The sequence below is a fragment of the Macaca nemestrina genome, chromosome 1 (assembly GCF_043159975.1).
Source record: "Macaca nemestrina isolate mMacNem1 chromosome 1, mMacNem.hap1, whole genome shotgun sequence".
Taxonomy (NCBI): domain Eukaryota; kingdom Metazoa; phylum Chordata; class Mammalia; order Primates; family Cercopithecidae; genus Macaca; species Macaca nemestrina.
Window position 1 is genome coordinate 197,749,321 of NC_092125.1, and position 20,981 is coordinate 197,770,301.

Below are 20,981 nucleotides of genomic sequence, written 5' to 3' on the forward strand. Positions count from 1 at the left end.
GAGTGCAGGGGAGCCCTCCACCAGGATATACTTTATGGGGCTCAGCACAAAATGAACATGAAGCCCTTAGTTCAGAAATTATTATGAACTCCAAGACAACCCAGGAGAGCGTTAAGTCAGGCCCTCGGGAGTGAGGAGCCCTGTGTGACTCCCATGAAACCACCTCTGACCTCCGCTTGCCTATGGAGCCCCTCTGCCCCCCGGCCTTCCCCAGCCAAGTTGTTAGGGAGAGAGTATAAGGCCTGGGGCTCCCTGGGCTATCTGAGGGAAGGCGAAGAGGGGAAGGATAGCTCAGTGTGGGCAGGCCTGGAGAAAGCCGAGGGAAGGACCCAAAGACCAGCAGACCTCTCCCCAGGAAGCCCCCCAGAGCCAGGCCCATGTCTGAGAGCAGCTCTCTGTCTTCTGTTCCCCCACACCAACCAGGCCGCTGGGTGGTCTAGACACATGTGGTCACATTTAGATGTTGATTGAAGCAAAATTGTTATAAGATTAGAATATTTAAGGTAACTTTAATTTCCACTGCATTGCTGGGATTTTTGAGGATGAGGCCAAGAGATCCCCTGGGGTGGAAGTAGGGAGAATGGTGGGGGCTGCAGGAGGGGTCTCCATCAACCCTGCCTGGGAGGAGAGGCTGTTGGCAACTCAAAAGAAGGAAGGAGAGCTAGACAGAGGGAAGGACTTCCCAGGAATCTTAGAAGCAGGAGTTCAGCCTTCCAGCAGATGTGGGGAGTGAAGGGCCGGCCTTGGTGGAATAGGAATTCAGAGTATTGCACCTCCTCCCCAGACTATCTGCACATCCTGGGCCACACATCTGTGCACACACCCTTCCCTTCAGGTTGCCAGACAGACAGAAAGGAGGGCCAAAGGAGGGTCCCATCCAGGACCTCCCAGGCTCCAACCTGGGGCGGTTGGGGCTCAGAGGGTTTTCTTATTGGCAGATCAATAGAAATTTAGAAGGAAAAAGAAAATAAGGTAATAGTAATCAGGATAACTAACATTATTATTATTATTATTATTATTATTATTATTATTATTATTGGAGACGAAGTTTCGCTGTGTCGCCAAGGCTGGAGTGCAATGGCGCTAACTCAGGTCACTGCAACCTCTGCCTCCCCGGTTCAAGCGATTTTCCTGCCTCAGCCTCCCGAGTAGCTGGGATTACAGGCGCCCACAACCACGCCCAGCTAATTTCTGTATTTTTAGTAGAGACAGGGTTTCACCATGTTGGCCAGGCTGATCTCACACTTCTTACCTCAAGCAATCTACCCACCTTGGCTTCCCAAAGCACTGGGATTACAGGTGTGAGCTACCGCACCTGGCTGGATTACTAACATTATTATTATCATTATTATTATTATTATTATTAGAGACAGGGTCTCACTTTATTACCCTGTCTGGAGTTCAGTGACATGATCAAAGGTCACTGTAGCCTCAAATTCCTGGGCTTAAGCAATTCTCCCACCTCAGCCTCCTGAGTAGCTGGGATTCCAGATGTGTACCACCACATCCCGCTTGCTTATTTATTTATTTATTTGAGACACAATTTCACTCTTGCTGCCCAGGCTGGAGTGCAGTGGCACAATCTCTGCTCACCTCAACCTCTGCCTCCGAGGTTCAAGTGATTCTCCTGCCTCAGCCTCCTGAGTAGCTGGGATTACAGGCATGTGCCACCACGCCTGGCTAATTTTGTATTTTAGTAGAGACGAGGTTTCTCCGTATTGGTCAGGCTGGTCTCAAACTCCTAACCTCAGGTGATCTGCCCGCCTTGGCCTCCCAAAGTGCTGGGATTACAGGCGTAAGCCACGGCGTCTGGCCAGCCCAGCTAATTTATTTATTGAGAGACAGGGTCTCATTATGTTGCCCAGGGCAGTCTCAAATTCCTGGGCTCCAGTGATCCTCCCACTCCAGCCTCCCAAAGTTCTGTGACTGCATTTATTATTATTAAACGCCCAACTATTATTGACCCATTACTATGTGCCAGGCTTGTATTAAGCCCTTTATTATTCTCTCTCTCTCTCTTTTGGTTTAAACATTTATTTCTCATCATTCTGGAGCCTGAAAGTCTGAGATCGGTGTGCCAACATGGTCAGGTTTTTGATGAAAGCCCCTTCATGGTTTATAGATGTGTGTCTTCTTGTATCCTCACCTGGTGGAGAGAGCTCATTATCTCTCTCTCTTTTTTTTTTAGATGGAGTCTTGCTCTGTTGCCCGTCTGGAGTGCAGTGGCACGATCTCAGCTCACTGCAGCCTCTGCCTCCCAGGTTCAAGCAATTCTCCTGTCTCAGCCTCCTGAGTAGCTGGGACTACAGGCACCTGCCACCACTACCGGCTAATTTTTGTATTTTTAGTAGAGATGGGGTTTCACTATATTGGCCAGGATAGTCTTGATCTCTTGACCTTGTGATCTGCCTGCCTAGGCCTCCCAAAGTGCTAGGATTACAGGCGGAGCTCACTATCTCTTCCAAGAGACGGGATAGCACAATGGTAAAGTGGAAGATGATGAGCCAGCTTGCCTGGAGCCACATCCCAGCTCTCTCTTCCCAGCTGTGTGGCCATGAGTGAGTTAAGCCCTCTGTGCCTCAGTTTTCCCATCTACAAAGTGGGGACAATAAAGAGACCAACCTCAAAGAGTTGTTGTAAGGATTAAATGAGTTAATCCACATAAAGCGCTCAGAACAGTGCCTGGCATGGGGCAAGAGCCCTGAGTGTTTGCTGTTCGTCATCAGGGGCTGTTATCCCCCTTTCATAAAGGAGGAATTTTTTTTTTTTTTTTTTTTTTTTTTTTTTTTTTTGAGACGGAGTCTTGCTCTGTCACCCAGGCTGGAGTACAGTGGCCGGATCTCAGCTCACTGCAAGCTCTGTCTCCCAGGTTTATGCCATTCTCCTTCCTCAGCCTCCCGAGTAGCTGGGACTACAGGCGCCCGCCACCTCGCCCGGCTAGTTTTTTTGTATTTTGTAGTAGAGACGGGGTTTCACCGTGTTAGCCAGGATGGTCTCGATCTCCTGACCTCGTGATCCGCCCGTCTCGGCCTCCCAAAGTGCTGGGATTACAGGCTTGAGATAAAGGAGGAATTTGAGGTTTTAGAGAAATGAGGTCACTTGCCCACAGCTATAGACAGGCAGCACTGGGATCCAAACCCAGGTCTGCTGGACTCCTCAGCCCACTGTCTGAACCACCAGGCTGGTGCCAGAGCTGACTCTGCCAGGGGCCGTGCTAAGCAAGTTACATGTTGCGTCTGGTTCACTTTAACCACCCACCCCATTTGATACCCCTGCCCAGGCCTAGAGCAGTCCTTGAAGCCTTGCTGGCCAGCTTCTGATTGTTGTGGCTGAGGGAACTGAAGCCCAGAGAGGGGTAGCAACTTGCCCAAGGCCACACAGCAGGTGATCACAGGCAGAGCTGACCCACTGATATCCAGACACCACCAGAGACAGGCCAAGGTGGAAGCCCCTGGTAGAGACGGGTGAGGAGTCTGGCTGGGAGTTTGGCCTTGTCTAGTCAAGAGATGAGCCTTGGTGTGAGAGTCCACGACCTCTGAGCAAATAGCTGGTGGATAAGCAGACAGCGGCCACAAGGTCATGGCACAGCTGTCAGCCTCTACTGGGGGATGGGGAGCTGAGGCACCTCTCGGGGTTGGGGAGTTCCCTGATGGCCAGTGAACACCAGGGCCACAGGATCTGGCCACGAGACAGGGCCCAGACTTGGCGTCCAGGGCTGGTTGAAAGGAGAAGGAGCTGCAGCCCTCCCTCCCTGCAAGGCACTGGGCAGGGGCAGGTGGGGCAGGGGTTGGGGGGAAAGGGAGGGGACTGGGACAGGTGTGTACCTCATAGAATCAGGCCTGAGGACCCCAGGAAAAGTATAAGGAGTGAGTCAGGAGACCCAGGGGTGGGATCTGAGTGGGAGACCAGCTGAATTTGTGTCCGAGTGTGGGTGTGAAGCCCGTGGGAGCCCCTTCCCCACACAGCGTGTCTCTCCCTTGCCCACTTGTGTCACCAGGCCCCACTTCATGCAGCCCTCCCTCCCTTCTCTCTGAACAGCTCACACTCAGAGTAAAGTGCTCTGCATGGATTGACTGTCATCTTCACAACATGCCTATGAGAGCTTCCCAGATGGAGAAACTGAGGCACCAGGGGTTGTTTGCCCAGTGGCATGTGGCTGGTGGGTGGTGGCACTTGGATTTGAACCCAGGCAGTCTAACTCCAGGGTCTTTGCTGTCAACCTTTAGTCCCTGCTGCCTAGCTCCCACCCCTTCCCAAGTCTATCCCCAAGCACACTCAACCCCCATCAGATCCCCATGCAGGGTCCAGTTTCCACACCAGCTTCGGGGTCAGGCTTCAGTAATCCCCCCTCAGTCGGTGTCCTCCTTGGCACCCTGCCAGCCAGGACCCCTCCCTTCTCTGGGCAGCGCCCTAGTCTGGGTCCCCTGTAGTTCAGGCCTGGAGGCCACACCCAAAGACCCCTGACAATTACCCCCAATTCTGACAGGTGGGATGGAGTAGGCCAGGCTCTGACGGTAGGTGAGGGTGAGAGGCCCCGTTGTGGAGAGGCGGGGCTGGTGTGTACCTTGGCAGGGGGACAGAAAAGTGGGAGGCCCTCAGAGGGCAGGCAGCAGGAGGGGGAAGGTTGAGGGGGGTGGGCCCTGACCCGGGACAGCCTGGGGGCCCTCCCTGCTCCTTTCCTGGACCTGGTGAAGGCTCTGCTCTTTCCTGCTTAGAAAACACACACACACACACAGCCACACTCACACACCCACACACACAGCCACCCACATCCCCCTACACAGACACACACCCACCCACACCCACGTAACCACACACACCCACACCAAGCCACACACACACTCCCACCTCCCACACACAGCCACATGCACATCCACACCCACAGCCACACCCACACACCCACACACAGTCACACACAGCCACACACATACACACACTCCCACTCACACAGCCACACACCCCCCACCCCACAGTCACACACACAAAGTCACATGTACATACACCCACATAGCCACACACACCCCCCCACAGCCACACACACCCACACAAAGCCACATAGCCACATCCACACACCCACATATAGCCACCCACACTCCCACCCCCACACACAGCCACCCCCCCACACCCCCCCATGCACACATACCTCCCCACATGCACACACAGGAATACACCCCCCACACCTCCACACACCCACACACATGCAAACTCCCCCACACCCATGCACACACACGCACACACACACACACCCAAGCATACATACCTCCACATATGCCCACAACCACCTACATGCACGTGTGCACACACACACACAGGCACGCGCACACACACACCCCCAAGCACACATACCTCCACTTATGCCCACACCCACCTACATGCACGTGTGCACACACACACACAGGCACGCACACACACATACACACGTACACACCTACCTACATGCGCACACACCCACGCCCACACCAACCTACATGCATACACGCACACAAACACGCACACACACACCCACACCCCAGAGTCCTCTCCTGACCTCATCTCCCCTTCCCCCTGCCCTTGCTGCCTCCCCCTTCCTCCCCTGCTGCTTGGCTACTGCCCCTACCCCCACCTCAACCTCCAACCCTTAATTGCTGTCCCTAAGGATGTCCTTCTGTGACAGCCCATCCTGCGAGCCTCCCTGGACTTCTAGAAGCACTCTGCCTTTGCCTGCTGGGCCACTGCTCTCCCGGTCCCTGCCACCTTCTCAGTCTCCTTTGCCAACCCCTCTTCCTCTGCAGCCCCGTGAATGCTGATGAGTGTCCTGGCCGTGCCCTGCCCGCCTCCCTGGGCCCGCTCCTTACTCTATGGCATCAGTCGCCATCTGCAAACTGTGGACTCCTCCTCGCTCTCCCAGAACTCTCACCTCCCTTCCGGATCCGTGGAAGTCCCACAGGCTCATCCAACTCATTGCATCCGCCCTCCTCCTTCTGCTAGACCCCACCGCCCCCAGGCCTAGCCCAAAGCCTGCGCACTGTCCTTGACACTGACTCTTCCTAGGCCCCTCGCCCAAACTCTGCCTAATTCACCTGCTCACTCCCCTCACACTGGGACCTCCCTTCCCTTCCCCCTCACTGTCCACCTCATGGGACCATGCCAGGGTATTCCCGCAGCCTCCTCGGTGTCCTGCCTCTATCTTCCTCCACACAGCTTTGGGCGGCTCTTTCCAAAACACAAATCTGACCACATGACTGCCCCGCTCCAGAGCCTTCCGTGACTCCCCCTTTCCCGGGGACTAGGTCTGGCCAGCCTCAGCCTGCTCCGCCTGCCTCTGTGACCCCGGTTCAATGCCCTAAAGCCTGAATGTGCGGACCACGACTGGCCCCTGTGAGTCCTCCGGGCTCAGCCTACCGAGGTCACGTCTGCAGGCAGCCTTCTGGGGACTCCTTAGTGGGGGGCCGCCAGCCCGAGCTGCCCCTTCCCTGCAGGACCGCGCCTGGCCGTCCTTCTCAGCAGCCGCGTCCGTCCAGCCAGGCGGATGGCCTCTCGAGGGCAGGGGCTGCGCGGACTCCCTGGTGAACGAGCCGCGGGTCAGGTGGACGGGAGGGGTGGGGGCGGGCCGTCCAGGAGCGCGTGTGTGGCGGGGGCTCTGCGTGGGTGTCGGGGAGGGAGGCAGCCGTCCGAGGCCGCGCTGGGCCGGGAGGGGCGCGGGCCTTGGCCGTGGCTGTGGAAAGAAGAGGGCGGAGGCCCCGCCCCGACGCGTCCCTCCCGCTACCCGCCCACTCCGGCAGCCGCGAGGGGCGGCCGGCAGAGCGACGCGGAACCCCGCCGGCGCGGACCCCGGACCCCGACGCCGCCCGCCCAGCCGCGGACGCCCCTGTGCGGAGCCCGCGCCGCCCGGGCCGCCCTCGAGGGCCGGGAGCGGCGCCCGGCGGCCGCGCCCGCAGGTAAAGGCGGGGAGGCGGGCACTGGGGCTCGGGTTGGGGGAATCCGAGGGCAGGACCTGGGCTGGGCTTCCCCCAGCACCATGCGGGACGGCAGGGCCGGCGCCTCGGACTCTGGGATGGGGACGCGGTGGGGGACTTGGGCCAGGGGGTTGCCTTAGGATGGGGGAGGCCATCCCGTTCCCTGCGCTCCGTTCCCTCCCAGGCAGGATCCCAGGAAAGCCCCCTCCTCCCTTCCTCTCCCAGCAGTGAGGGCTCCAGCATCAGACAGTGCCTTGAGGAACCTCCCCTCCCCGACGAGGTGGCTCTGGGCGCGTCACCACCTCCCGGTCTCCCGTCCTACCTCTAAAGTGGGGATAACAAGTCTGCCTTCGCAGGGTGATGGAGGAGAGAGGAGGGAGTGAGGGGCCTTAGCATCCTCCCCGCTCTCACTCCTGCCCCCATCTCTCTGCCATTGCTGATTTGCTGGAGACCTCCCAGTTATAAGGTTTTCCGCCTTAGCCCCCAAGTTCCTCCTATTCTAGGTGCCCTGTCAGTCCCCTCGCCCCAAACTGGAGACAGGTTCCCAGGAATGTCCCTGTCAGGGGCTCAGCATCCCCCTAGCTCCAGACCGAGACTTGCAGTGGGTGAGAGCCACTGCCTGGCCAAGAGGAACTGGGGTCCCAGGGCCCCAGAACAACCTCCCGGTGTCTCTGCCCTGGGTCTGGAGCCACCCTAGCCCCAGAAATCCTCCAGGTAGAGAAATGCTATTCGGCCAGAGGGGCCCAGGAACGCCATTGCCATGGGGAAAACTTTGCTGGTTGTATGTGTGCGCACACGTGTGTGTGCCTGTGTGAGGCCATGCTGGGTTCCTGACACAGACATGCGGCTGACCTCTTAGGGGTGCCCGGGCAACCAGAAGTCATCCCTCCTGTCTGCTTTCAGCACCTTTTGCTCAGGCTGGCAGCAGGGACCCATCCACTCCTCTTAGCAGAGTCCCTTTAGCAAGGACAACCTCCCAGCAGCTGTACTGGGCATTTGAAAGGTCTGGGGGCCGTGCAGCTGGATGGCTGGAGGGTCAGGCAGCCTGAGGTCCCTCTCTGGGGACTGAGCTAAGATCGACTGATCCTTTTACTGCCCCAAGCTGATGGGGCCTCAGGGCAGGAATTGTTGATCTCTGGAGAGACACCGTGGTTGGTGGTCTCGGTCAGGGCATAGGCGCCCTCACTGGCTTCCCGCTGGACTGGTGAACACCTACAAACGCTTGGACACACAATGACCCCAGAGGATAGTGAGGAGAAACCACAGACACATTCACCTAGCCACACACAGCCTTGCACCCTTCTGAGAGCCACGCATGTCACACACCGACCCAAACATTCATTAGATTCATGCGGACACACTCCTCCACTGAAACATACACCACCACAAGACACAGGCAGACGCGTGCACACACACCCAAACTCCTACAGACACATGGCAGGCCCCACGTGCCCCAGCCAGACATACTCAGACAGGACGGCACACACACACATACGCTCACACCCAGACACGCTCACCAGGGTCTCTTTCTCTGGTTTCACTTGTCTACCGCAGTGAAAATGAGAATTTCCGCTCTTTGGCTCAGAGGAAGGGGAAAGAAAATATGGAAGTGAATGTGTCTGTTAGCAAGAAGGAGGAGAAAGATACTAAGCAGGGCTGTCAGCCTGAGCCCCTGTACTCCACTACCTTCTCTGCTCCTGCCTGAGCTGGAACAAAGGATGCACAGTCCCAGCTTCCTTGCCCTGCTGGCCCCCCAGCCCGCTCCAGAGCTCTCAGTGGCAGGGATGGGACGCCTCTTATAGGGAAGTGGGGCCTCAGATGAGCTGGTCCCATCCGTGGCAGGAGGAACTTAGTGTCGGGACGAAGGAACGAGAGAGACACAGCGGCCTCTCCTATGGGGTGTGGCTGTGGTTCCACGGTGCGCTACTAGGTACCGAGGAGGGGCACCATGCAAGCTGAAGTGCAGATCAGGGAAGGTGGCACCTAAGAGATGATCTGGCCAGGGCTTTCAAGGATGATAATTTTGACAGGTGCAGGGGATGGAAAGGGTGAATGGGAGGGCATTCCCGGCTGAGGGCACAGTTCGTGCAGAGGTGTGAAGGGGGAGGCTTCAAGGTTCTCTCAGGGACAGTGAGTAATGGGCACTGTTGGATCACACTGGGGAGCAGGAGGGACTCATGACTTTGAGGTCAGATTTCTAAGGGCCCTGTCCAGAGAAAGGGTGTGAGCTGCAAATGATACAGTCTGGAGATCACTCTGGCTGCTCTGGGGAACAAGGATGAAGGGGGGATCTTCAAGGCAAGGGAGATCATGGAGGAGGCTGGGCAGAGTTTAAGGAGAAAGGTGACAGGGGATGAAGTGGGCGGTTGCCATGGGGATGAGAGGAAGAAGTAGATGGAAAGGAGTAAGCCGGTTGGCAGTGGGGCCAGGAGCCTTGCACTAGATGGCTGTGGCCTGTCCCCAGAGAAGGCAGGTGCACGGGAGATGTGGGTTTGGCCCTGAGGTCTGATAAGTTGAGATGACTGGGAGCTGGGGACTGAGTGTAGCCCTGAAGCCTGGGTGGGTTTGTGAGGCCATATGTGGACACACATGTGCCCAAGTACCAGTCATGGAAGTCTGGCTCCCAGAAAGAGAATTCCAGGCCCACTTTGTTCTGAGGGCATTTCCAGAGTGGGTGGAGTGTGGACAGCAGATCTTGAGTGAGGCAGCATGTGTTGTGTGGAGAGGAGCTCGCACTAGGAGTCAGACAGACCTAGGACTTCCCATCTCTGAGCCTCAGTTTGACATCTCTAAAATGGGAATGCTGTACTTGTCTCCAGAGTTGTTTTGCCTGCAGAGAGGTGAGGAGTAGTCCCAGGTCACACGTGTGATGGGGGCGTAGCACCTAGATTGTCTGATCAGTGTCCATTCCGCCTTTCTGGTTGGATCCTAGAAGTGGACTGGGGAGGACTGGCCCTGCTTCCATTCAGATTCTTGGAAAGTTCTGAATTGGAGGCTGACTGTCCCCATGCAGCCTGGATGGGCTGGGATTCCTGGCTCTTTTTTTTTTTTTTTGAGATGGAGTCTCGCTCTGTCACAGGCTGGAGTGCAGTGGTGCGATCTCAGCTTACTGCAAGCTCTGCCTCCCAGGTTCACGCCATTCTCCTGCCTCAGCCTCCTGAGTAGCTGGGACTACAGGTGCCCGCCACTGCGCCCAGCTAATTTTTTGTATTTTTAGTAGAGATGGGGTTTCACCATGGTCTGGATCTCCTGACCTCATGATCCACCTGCCTTGGCCTCCCAAAGTGCTAGGATTACAGGCATGAGCCACTGCACCCAGCCCTCCTGGCTCTTGAAGGGGAAGAGGTCACATGTGGGGGTGGCAGAGGGTTAGTGCCTCATAGGGAGAGCCAGGCGGCAAATGCTGGCCCAGCTCATGGATGGGGTTATGGAGACTCAGAGGGGAACTCACCTGAGGTCACATGGCAGCCAGCGGCAGAATCAAAACAGAGGCCAGGATCCCAGGCCCAGGTCCCCTTCCTCACAAAGGCTGCCCTCCCTCAAAGGACATGGAGCAGAGGGAACCTTGTCACTTGAGGTTCTGTGATTTCTTTCTTTTCTTTCTTTCCCTTCCTTCCCTTCTTTCCCTTCCTTCCCTTCCCTCCCTTCCCTTTCTTTTCTTTCCTTTCCCTTTCTTTCCCTTCCTCCCTCCCTCCCTCCCTCCCTTCCTTCCTTTCTTGCTCCTTCCTTCCTTTCTTTCTCCTTCCTTCCGTCCTTTCTCCTTCCTTCCTTCCTCCCTCTTTCTTTCTTTCTCTTTCTTTCTTTCTTTCTTTCTTTCTTTCTTTCTTTCTTTCTTTCTTTCTTTCTTTCTTTCTTTCTTTCTCTTTCTTTCTTTTTTCTCTCTCTCTTTCTCTCTTTTCTTTTCTCTTTTCTTTTCTTTTTTTTCTTTCTTTTCTTTTCTTTTCTTTCTTTTCTTTCTTGTCTGGCTCTTGTTGCACAGGCTGGAGTGCAGTGGCGCAATCTTGGCTCACTGCAACCTCCACCTCCCAGGTTGAAACGATTCTCCTGCCTCAGCCTCCCAAGTAGCTGGGATTACAGGCGTCCACCACCACGCCCGGCTAATTTTTTGTATTTTTAGTAGAGACAGGGTTTTACCATGTTGGCCAGGCTGGTCTTGCACACTTGACCTCAGGTGATCCGCCCACCTTGGCTTCCCAAAGTGCTGTGATTACAGGGGTGAGTCGCTGTGCCTAGCCAATAAGAAGGTAGAACAGCAACTTTTTTTTTTTTTTTGACAGAGTCTCGCTCTGTCACGCAGGCTGGAGTGTAATGACATGATCTCGGCTCACTGCAACCTCCACCTCCCAGGTTCTAGCCATTCTTCTGCCTCAGACTCCCTAGTAGCTGGGACTACAGGTGAGCACCACCATGCCTGGCTAATTTTTGTATTTTTAGTAGAGACGGGGTTTCACCACATTGGCCAGGCTGGTCTCAAACTCCTGACCTCATGATCCACCCGCCTTGGCCTCCCAAAGTGCTGGGATTACAGGAGTGAGCCACTGTGCCATGCCTGGTCTTTTTTTTTTTTGACGGAGTCTCGCTCTGTTGCCCGGGCTGGAGTGCAGTGGCGCGATCTTGGCTCACTGCAATCTCCACCTCCTGGATTCAAGCGATTCTCCTGCCTCACCCTCCCAAATAACTGGGATTACAAGTATGTGCCACCAGGCCCGGCTAAATTTTGTATTTTTGGTAGAGACAAGGTTTCACCATGTTGACCAGGCTGGTCTTGAACTCCTGACTTCAAGTGATCCACCCACCTTGGCCTTCCAAAGTGCTGGGATTATAGGTGTTAGCCACCATGCCTGGCCTTTCTTTCTTCCTTCCTTCCTTCCTCTCTCTCTTTCTTTTTTCTTTCTTTTTTTCTTTTTCTTTTTCTTTTTTTTGAGATGGAGTCTCGCTCTGTCACCCAGGCTGGAGTGCAATGGCACCATCTCGGCTCACTGCACTCTGCCTGCCAGGTTCAAGCGATTATCTTGCCATCTCGGCTCATTGTACTCTCTGCCTCCCGGGTTCAAGCGATTCTCTTGCCTCAGCCTCCTGAGTAGCTGCGATTACAGGCATGTGCCACCAAGCCTGGCTAGTTTTTGCATTTTTAGTAGAGACGGGGTTTCACCATGTTGGTCAGGCTGGTCTTGAACTCCTGATCTTGTGGTCTGCCCGCCTCGGCCTCCCGAAGTGCTGGGGTTACAGGCATGAGCCATTGCACCCAGCCTCTCTTTATTTATTTATTTTTTTGAGATGGAGTCTCTCTCTGTCACCCAGGTTGGAGTGCAGTGGTGCAATTGCGGTTCACTGCAACCTCTGTCTTCCGGGTTCAAGTAATTCTCCTGCCTCAGCCTCCCAAATAGCTGGGATTACAAGTGCGCACCATCATGCCCGCTAATTTTTGTATCTTTAGTAGAGACGGGGTTTTGCCATGTTGGTCAGGCTGGTCTTGAACTCCTGACCTCAAGTGATCCGCCCGCCTGAGCCTCCCAAAAGGAATGGAATCTTAATTGTCGTACGTCTACAGTGTGTGGGGCATTTTCGTAGCACAGGGGTTTTTTTGTGGAGGGGGAAAGGAGGAATAGCAGGCATGAGAAGGTCAGGCCCAGAGAGAGCCCAGAACCGTGAGGGCTGGGATGGTATTTTCTGTTATCTAGGAACCTTTGGTGGTCCCTGGTGGGTCCTGTGAGGAAGGGAAGCCTCTGGGAGGAAGCGGGGTCTGAGCCGGGGGTCCTGGCCTCTGGTCTCAATTCTGCCACTGGCTGCTGTGTGACCTCAGGAGAGTTTTCCTCTGAGTCTCTGTAACCCCATCCATGAGCTGGGTCAGCAGTGCCAGCCTGCCTCTGCTTACAGCTTATGGTGAGGAGAAACCTAGATTGCAGGGTAGAGGGGTCACTTCTCTCCTGAAAGATCCCAGGTGGCCAACACTTTGGTCTCCACACCTGTCCAGTGTCCACAGCCCCCACCACCCGGAAGTTCTCCTTTCTGGCTAGCCTCCTTCTTTCCCACTGTGCTGGCTGCCACCAAGCTCTGCGTGGGCACTCCAGGCCACGCTCCCTGACAGGCAACCACGGCTCTGCTCATGGCAAGCATTCTTTTCATAGTTCCTGGAGCACAGCAAATCCGGCTGCTTAGCCAGGAATGCAGAGCCCCCTCCTGTAGCGGCAGCAGGGGCTGGATTGTGGGTGGAACCCCTGGGGGTCAGGCAGGAGGGACTGAGGGGGTGCGGAGGACCGACCTCCACCCCAGTACACACCATGCCTCAGCTCGGGGGAGCCAGGAGGCTGTCCTCATCTTTGGACTTGCTCAGCTTGGGGCCAAGCTCTGGGACTGTCCTTCCCTGGCTAGGGGAACTTGGGCAAATGACATCTCTCTGAGCCTCGGTTTCTGATCTGTAAAATCAAGTTTATAATACTAACCTCACAGGGCTGTTGAGAGGTGTCGTGGTGATTTTATTTATTTATTTATTTATTTATTTATTTATATTTTTTATTTTTTTGAGACGGAGTTTTGCTCTTGTTGCCTAGGCTGGAGTGCAATGGTATGATCTCAGCTCGTTGTAACCTCTACCTCCCAGGTTCAAGCGATTCTCCTGCCTCAGCCTCTTAAGTAGCTGGGATTACAGGCACCCGCTACCATGCCCGGCTAATTTTTGTATTTTTAGCAGACACGGAGTTTCTCCATGTTGGTCAGACTGGTCTCGAACTCCTGACCTCAGGTGATCTGCCCGCCTTGGCCTCCCAAAGTGCTGGGATTACAGGCATGAGCCACTGTGCCTGGCCAGTGATTATATTTATAATAGGGCATATTTATTTAGCGTTCATATATGCCAAGCACTGCTCTGAGTCCATTATACAAAATTAACTTGTTTAATCCTCACAAATGCTCTGTGAAGCTGGGCTTGGCAGCTTTATATGGGCTGGGCAGAGCTGGGTTCAGATTCCACCCCCTTCACTTCCTAGCCTGGTTACCTTGGAGAATGGATGTGACCTCTCTGGGACCTAGCGCTCTTCCTCAGTAAAATGGGACAGCAGTTCCAGCCTTCCAGGGTTACGGGAGTAAATAATGCCTGGAGTTCCCATTTCACTGATGAAGAAGCTGAGGCCCAGAGGGAGGTCTCATGCTAGTAAGAGCTAGCGCTGAGATAAGGATGCATGCAGAGAGGTCCTCTTAATCCGACATGATTTTTAAAGAAAGATTTTTAGCCCAGAGCCTGCCCGTAGTAGGCGCTCAGAAATAGGAACCTCTCCCATGAGCCCCATTGCTGGCAGGAGCCAATTGTTCACCTCATGGCCATCAGCACCTCAGTCTGGAAAGTTGGAATGGGGAAGCGGGCCTGAGGCCCTGGCCAGCCTCCCTGGAACCCTGCAGCTCTCAGAAGCTGGTGGGGCGTGGGGGGTGGGGGGTGCAGACTGTCCCACCCACATCTGGTCTGGGATTTAGCCAACAGCAGCAGGCTCTGTGCAAAGGGGAGACGTCGCCAGGGGAGGGGCTCCAGGAGGGGATTAGGGAAGGCAGCTGGGGGTGGAGGTTAAGAACAGAGTCCCATTGAAGTTGGCTCAGGCACCGCCCTGGCTTACCCACTCACCCCCACTTCCTATTTGTAAGACCAAGGGGGCCTTGGCCCACTGGAGCGGACTCCTGAGGCACCTGATAGTAGCTGCCCACTCTGCTCCCAGCCTTGCCTGTCCCTGGTGCCATCTAGGTTGAGGCAGCACAGGTGGGGTAGAGCAGGAGTAGGGGGCAGGGCCCATGGCTGAGGTCTTCAGGGAGCCCAGGTGTACAGGGCTTTTAACCACCTGGGGGCCAGGCAGAGCTGGGTTCGGATCCCACCTCCTTCACTTCCTAGCCTGGTTTCCTTAGAGAATGGATGTGACCTCTCTGGCACCTAGTGCTCCTCCTCAGTAAAATGGGACAGCAGTTCCAGCCTTCCAGGGTTCCAGGAGTCAGTAGTGCTGATGAGTGTGCCTAGTGCTATGTCCAGTGCATACAATGAACTTGGGATGCAGACACCATTTTTTTTTTTTTTTTTTTTTTTTTAAGACGGAGTCTCACGCTGTTGCCCAGGCTGGAGTGCAGTGGCGCGATCTCAGCTCACTGCAAGCTCCGCCTCCTGGGTTCACGCCATTCTCCTGCCTCAGCCTCCTGAGTAGCTAGGACTACAGGCGCCCGCCACCGCGCCCGGCTAATTTTTTGTATTTTTAGTAGAGACGGGGTTTCACTGTGGTCTCGATCTCCTGACCTTGTGATCCGCCCGCCTCGGCCTCCCAAAGTGCTGGGATTACAGGCTTGAGCCACCGCGCCCGGCCGGGATGCAGACACCATTGTTATTGACCATTAACATGGGGGAAGGGAATGGGGAAGCAGCTTTAGATAGGACCTGCATCTCTGATCCTGATATTCAAGGCATTTCTCAGTCTGACCCCAGCCAGGTCTCCTCTCCTCAAATCATCTGTATGGTGAAGAGCCTAGGCTTTGGAGCCCATAGCCAGGGTTCTAATTCAGGTTCTACTTTTTTTTTTTTTTTTAAGAGACAGGGGTATCACTATGTTGCCCAGGCTGGACTCAAACTCCTGAGCTCAAGTGATTCTCCTGCCTTGGCCTCCCAAAGTACTGGGATTACAGGCGTGAGCCACCGTGCCCAGCTCCAGGCTCTACTTTTCATGAGCTGTGTGATGTTGGGCCAGTTACTTAACCTCTCTGGCCCTTAGTTTTCTCATCTGTAAAAAGGCAAGATGAAATACTTTTGTCACTGGGTTGTTGTGAGGATTAAATGAGATAATTCATGAGAACACCCAGAATGGTACCTGGCACACAGTAGGTACACAATGAATATTAGCTCTGATTAGTTAGTTCATGTGTTTGTTTATTTTATTTGGATTCTCTCCATCCCCTGAATATATTCAGGGCTTTTACACTTTCACACATGCTGTTCCCTTGGCCCAGGACTGATCACCTCTCCCCACCACCAACCAGTTAAATCCATGTTCATCCTTCAAAGCCCAGAGCCAACATAAGTCATTTCTTCTCCCAGAGTCTCATGGTGTGGGGAGGGGGCTGGGGCCAGAGAAGCTGGGGCTAAGCTGAGCTGGAGGGTCCTCCTACCTGGGCTCCATCATCCAGGCTGTGGCCCCATGACCCAGCTCCAGGGTCATAGTGTTCAGAGTGGCAGGATGGAGGCAGGGCTCAGCTGAGTTGGAGAGGAGGCCTAGGAGCTGCTGGCTCTGGCATCTGGCTGCTTGTGCAGCTACAGACAGGACTGGATGTCAGAGTTTCCATGGGAGCAGGCAGAGGCAAGCAAGCAGCTGTGGGAGAGAGTGACGCGGCCCACAGGCCTCCCTGCCAGGTGGGCTGGCTGGGCGTCCCCTCCCCATCTACCCCGGAGTCATGTCTGGGTCTGGACTTTAGCCCCGGATCCTTTGCGTATAGCTATGTGACCTGGAGTAGGGCTTTTATTAGATCCTGGCACCACGCCTGATTAAGGCAGAAATGGGGACCCAGCCATCCAGGGCTCTGACCACATCACTTCCCCAACTAAATAACCTTCGATGGCTCCCCATTGCTCTCCAGAGAAATGCAAGCATGGCATTCAGATTTCCTCACCATGTTGCCCCAGCCTCCCCGTCCCACAGCACTTCTGGACCTTCCCTGTATATTACTACCTGAAATTCCTTCTGCCACCTCGTCTGCCTTTCAGACTCTGATTCATCCTTCAGGACCCAGCTCCAGTGTCCCTTTCTCCATGAAGCCTTCAGGGGAAGCTTAAGGCGGCAGTGTTCCCTGCTTCATGCTCCCACAGCCCAGAGATCTTTGCCAATTGTGTGATGACCGCTTGTCTGATGCCCCCAGCCCTTCAGGACAAGGCAGGGCAGGGTATGGGGTTGAACCACTTCTGTGGTCCATGGCCCAGGCTTGGGTCCTCCATATAGTAGAAGCTTCCCCAGCAGGGATCCTAACCCAAAGTAGGGGCCACCCCAAACCAGAACTGACATATGAGAGGGACTTCTCCAGCATGGGAACCTGGGACACAGGAGGGGCATCCTCAGCCTGGGCCCTAGGACAGGAGGAACTCCGTGAATCCAGGGCCAGGCACCCCGTGGGTATTGCTAAGTGTGCATTGAATGAATGGAGTCGTGGAGTATGAGGGCACAAACCCTGCTTCCCTCAGGGGAGGAGGGAACTGAGAAGAGACTGAGGTTGGGGCCGGGTTTCCAGCAGGGGGTTCTGGTAAGAAGCCCGGGGCAGGCACTGGTGTGGCTGTGGGTTAGGGCAGGAGGCTTCCCAGGCTCCTGATGTCATTGTCTCACACTGTTCCTCCCTTTTTGTTTTTTTTTTTCCTAAACAGAGTCTTGCCCTGTCTCAAGAGTGCAGTGGTGCAATCATAGCTTACTGCAGTCTTGAACTCCTGGGCTCAAGCAATACCACCCCCAAGTGTCTGGGACTAGAGGTGTGCACCATCATGCCCAGCTAATTTTTTAAAAATTTTTAGTAGAGACAATGTGTCCCTATATTGCCCAGGCTGGTCTCAAACTCCTGACTCAAGCAGTCTTCCCACCTTGGCCTCCCAAAGTACTGGGATTATAAGCGTGAGCCACTGCCCTGTAGCCTCACTCTTTCTCTTGTTCATCCTCAGGCCCTGCCTCTGCTGGGACCTTCCCAGGCCCCTCCGACCTGAAAGGTAAGCTAGGTTTGGGGATGGGGTTTTCTGATATCCCAGGCCGGATGAGGCCTGTGTTCATTGCTGTCTAACCTCACTCCCTCCTGATGCACCAGAAGCCCTCCCAGGCCCAGGGTGTCCGGTGAGCCACCCTTTTTGCAGGTGACCTCAGCTCCCTGTAGCCTGGGCTTTAAAACCCTGGCCCAACTCGGAAGCAGCTTTTTCTCATTTGTGAACTATTTCGCCTGGCTCCTTGGCGGGGCCGTGTTTGCTTGGCCCAGCCTGGGTGCAGTGGCCTGGCTGTGCTCCCGCCGGGCCCCCTCCCTGCCCAGCCCAGCCCCTCCTGCTGCTGCTGCCGCCGCCACCACGCAGGGTAGCCGCAGAGGCCCAGGAATCTTGGCAGGCGTGGGGAGGCAGCGGGCGGCGGGTGGCGCTCCGGAAAAGGCTGCAAATGTGAACCAGAAGGTGAGGGATTGGAGGCTGAGGAGGCCCCGCCTGCCCCTGCCTGAGGCCTGGGGGTGGCTGGGTCTGTGGGGGCCCTCGGATGTCCAGTTCCCATCAGAAGCTCAAGGCCTCTGCCGGGAGGCAAGCGACGGCCCCGGCTGAGGCCCGAGTCCCTGGGTGGGGAAGGACCAGCTGCCTGGCTACCTGCCTGAGGGTACATGGTTGCCCTCGGGCCTGCCCACTGCCAGGCCTCTTCTATTACCTCTGCCCCTGCCCTACTGTTCTTACCTTCCTGGGCACTTTGTTGTCCCGAGATGCTCCTCCCTAGGGGAGCAGCAGAGAACCTAGACTCAGAGATGGGCAGAGGCCAGGGGCTTGGTCACCTGCAGGAGGGTGGTTTGGTTCAAGACCCCTCCAGCCCAGAACCAAGAAGGACTCAGGAAGAGCAACAAAGAGAAACTGGCCCTTCGATAAGCTACCCGAGGGCTTGGCAGGATGAGGGAGGTGGGTTTGTCAGAGGCCTGGACCTGGAGCCCCTGGGCTACAGGCTTCATTGAACACATGCCCTGTGCCCGCCTCAGGCAGGAGGGAGGTGGGGGTGGGGAAGAGGTGCTTTCATGCAGGTGGGTGCCCAGGAGAAGGAGCTGTTCTGCCTGAGGGAGGCAGGGAAGGCTGCTTGGAGGAGGAGGCATTTGAACTGGATCTTAAATGAGGACTAATATGTTTCCATGGAGGCAAAAGGTAGAAAGAGCAACCCAGCAGAGAGGATCACGCAGGAAAAGGCAGGGACAGGGAGGCAGTGAGACATCTGGGGTGTCTGGATCCTAGGGTGTTGGGGGAGGAGCCCAGGGCTGTGGTGGGCTCCTTTCACTCCCTAAATGTAGGCATGTTCTCCAAGGGGGAGTCCGTGGGCCTCCTCCAGGCTGCAGCAACCCCACCAATGAACCTGTAGTTTTGTTTGTTTGTTTGTTTGTTTTTGAGACAGAGTCTCGCTCTGTCGCCCAGGCTGGAGTGCAGTGGTGCAATCTTGGCTCACTGCAAGCTCTGCCTCCCAGGTTCATGCCATTCTCCTGCCTCAGCCTCCCGGGTTGCTGGGACTACAGGCGCCCGCCACCATACCCGGCTAACTTTTTGTATTTTTAGTAGAGACAGGGTTTCACTGTGTTAGCCAGGATGGTCTCGATCTCCTAACCTCGTGATCCGCCCGCCTCAGCCTTCCAAAGTGCTGGGATTACAGGCGTGAGCCACCGCACCTGGCCACGAACCTGTATTTTTACCTCTAGCCTATGTCTCTCTCCCGAGTTCCAGAGCCCCAGGTTCACTGCTCCTTGGATGCCCCCCTACCCTGGAAGTCTTCCTCATCCAGTCATTTGCTCTGATTTCGGCTTGGACTGTCCCACCGCCACCTGCCCGCATGGGCCTGTTGAACTCTGATTTCTCCTTCAAGCCTCTTTATGCTACTTCTGAAACTGAGGCCACTTGTGGTCTGGGAGCCTCACTTGCAGGGATGATGGATGTTGGGACTGTTAGGTGGAACTGAAGTCTGGTAGGGCAGACCAGGTGGGCAGAAGGCAGCACTCCTCTCCTGCCTTCAACCTGGGTGAGAAGGTGGCCCGCAGGGATCCCTGCCCTGATCTGGCCACCTCCCTCCATCCTCCAGCTCCCAGATTCCAGGCTCCTCTTTGGCTTTGGGGCAGTCCTCATCTGCACAGCAGATAGAGAGCTCAGCTCATGGGCTGGACGTCCCCAAGTCCCTTCCCAGATCTCGTGGAGCTGCTCAGGCATTGTCCAGGGAGGTCAGACCCAGACCTGACATTAACACGAGCAGGTGTGGACTGTCAGTGCTGGCCTTCCCAAGGGTCCCACCCAGTGACCAACAGCTAGAGATTTACAGAGCCTGGAACCTAGAAAGGGACCTAGGCACAGGACATGGTAGAGGACAGAAAAGGACAAACAATGACGGAGATGGGTGGACAGGTGGGATAGTGATACAGAGACAGGAGAGAGACACACAGAGAGAGATGCCGGAGACACACAGGAGGCAAAGGCCTGGGTTCAGTGACACAGAGCCGTGGAAGGAGGGACACAGAGAGCGCAGCACACACTCTGGTGGCTCCTGCATTGAGCTGGTCCCTGGCCCTCTCCTTACCCACATGACTCTTAGACCCAGAGTGTGTGCCTCCAAACGTGACCTCAGGGCTTTGCTGGGCTCAACATCCATCTCTCTACCCGCTCCTTCCTAACTGGTCCACATTCTACTGAGTCTAAAGCGTGCCTCCTCCTCCAGGAAGCCATGTGAATTGCAGAATAACATGGACTTTATCCTGCTGGTACCAGGAAGCCACTGGAAAATCCAGAGCAGGGGAGAGCCATGGGCAGAACCGTGCCAACGTGTGGCTCACAGGCAGCGTCAGCATCCCCTGGGAGCTCGTTAGAGAGGCAGATGTTAGGCCTTATCCCACGCCTACCGAATCTGGATGGGGCCTGCATGGTGATAGGCTGTCCCAGTCATCCAGATGCAGCCCAAGGTGTTAGAAGCCTTGTGGGAGTCTCCATAGGCTATGTTGGGAAAACAGAGAGAAGCTGGGGCTGGGGGACTGGGCAAGAGACTTTTATGATCATCCAGGAGAGAATGTGGCCACTTAATTTAACACACTTTTACTTAGTGACAGGGATGTGCCGGGCACTGGGCTGAGTTTTGGGAGAATACAAGGTCTGCATTAGGGTGAGACTGTGGGAAAGGAGGGGAAGGAACAGAAGTGAGAGAAATAGAGGAGGCAGAGTCCACAGGATAAGGTTGGAAGTTTGGGGGAAAGGAAGAGAGATGTCACGTACAGTTGTGCAGGTTGGCTACTGTACAAGGGCACTCAAGAAAGGTGATGAGTAGGGGTTGAGTTGGCTGAAAAGAAGAGTACACCAAG

General features: G+C 55.4%; 1 protein-coding gene across 1 annotated transcript in view; it reads left to right on the forward strand.

Moving 5' to 3' along the window:
• The first annotated feature begins 6,751 nt into the window (after positions 1-6,751).
• The window catches only part of LOC105494712 (collagen type VIII alpha 2 chain), a 33,206-nt gene continuing 18,976 nt past the window's right edge, over positions 6,752-20,981 (forward strand). Inside the window, exons 1-2 of the mRNA XM_011763428.3 lie at positions 6,752-6,917; positions 17,593-17,637. The gene's annotated coding sequence lies outside the window, so the exon portion shown is untranslated. The remainder of the gene's footprint in view (positions 6,918-17,592; positions 17,638-20,981) is intronic.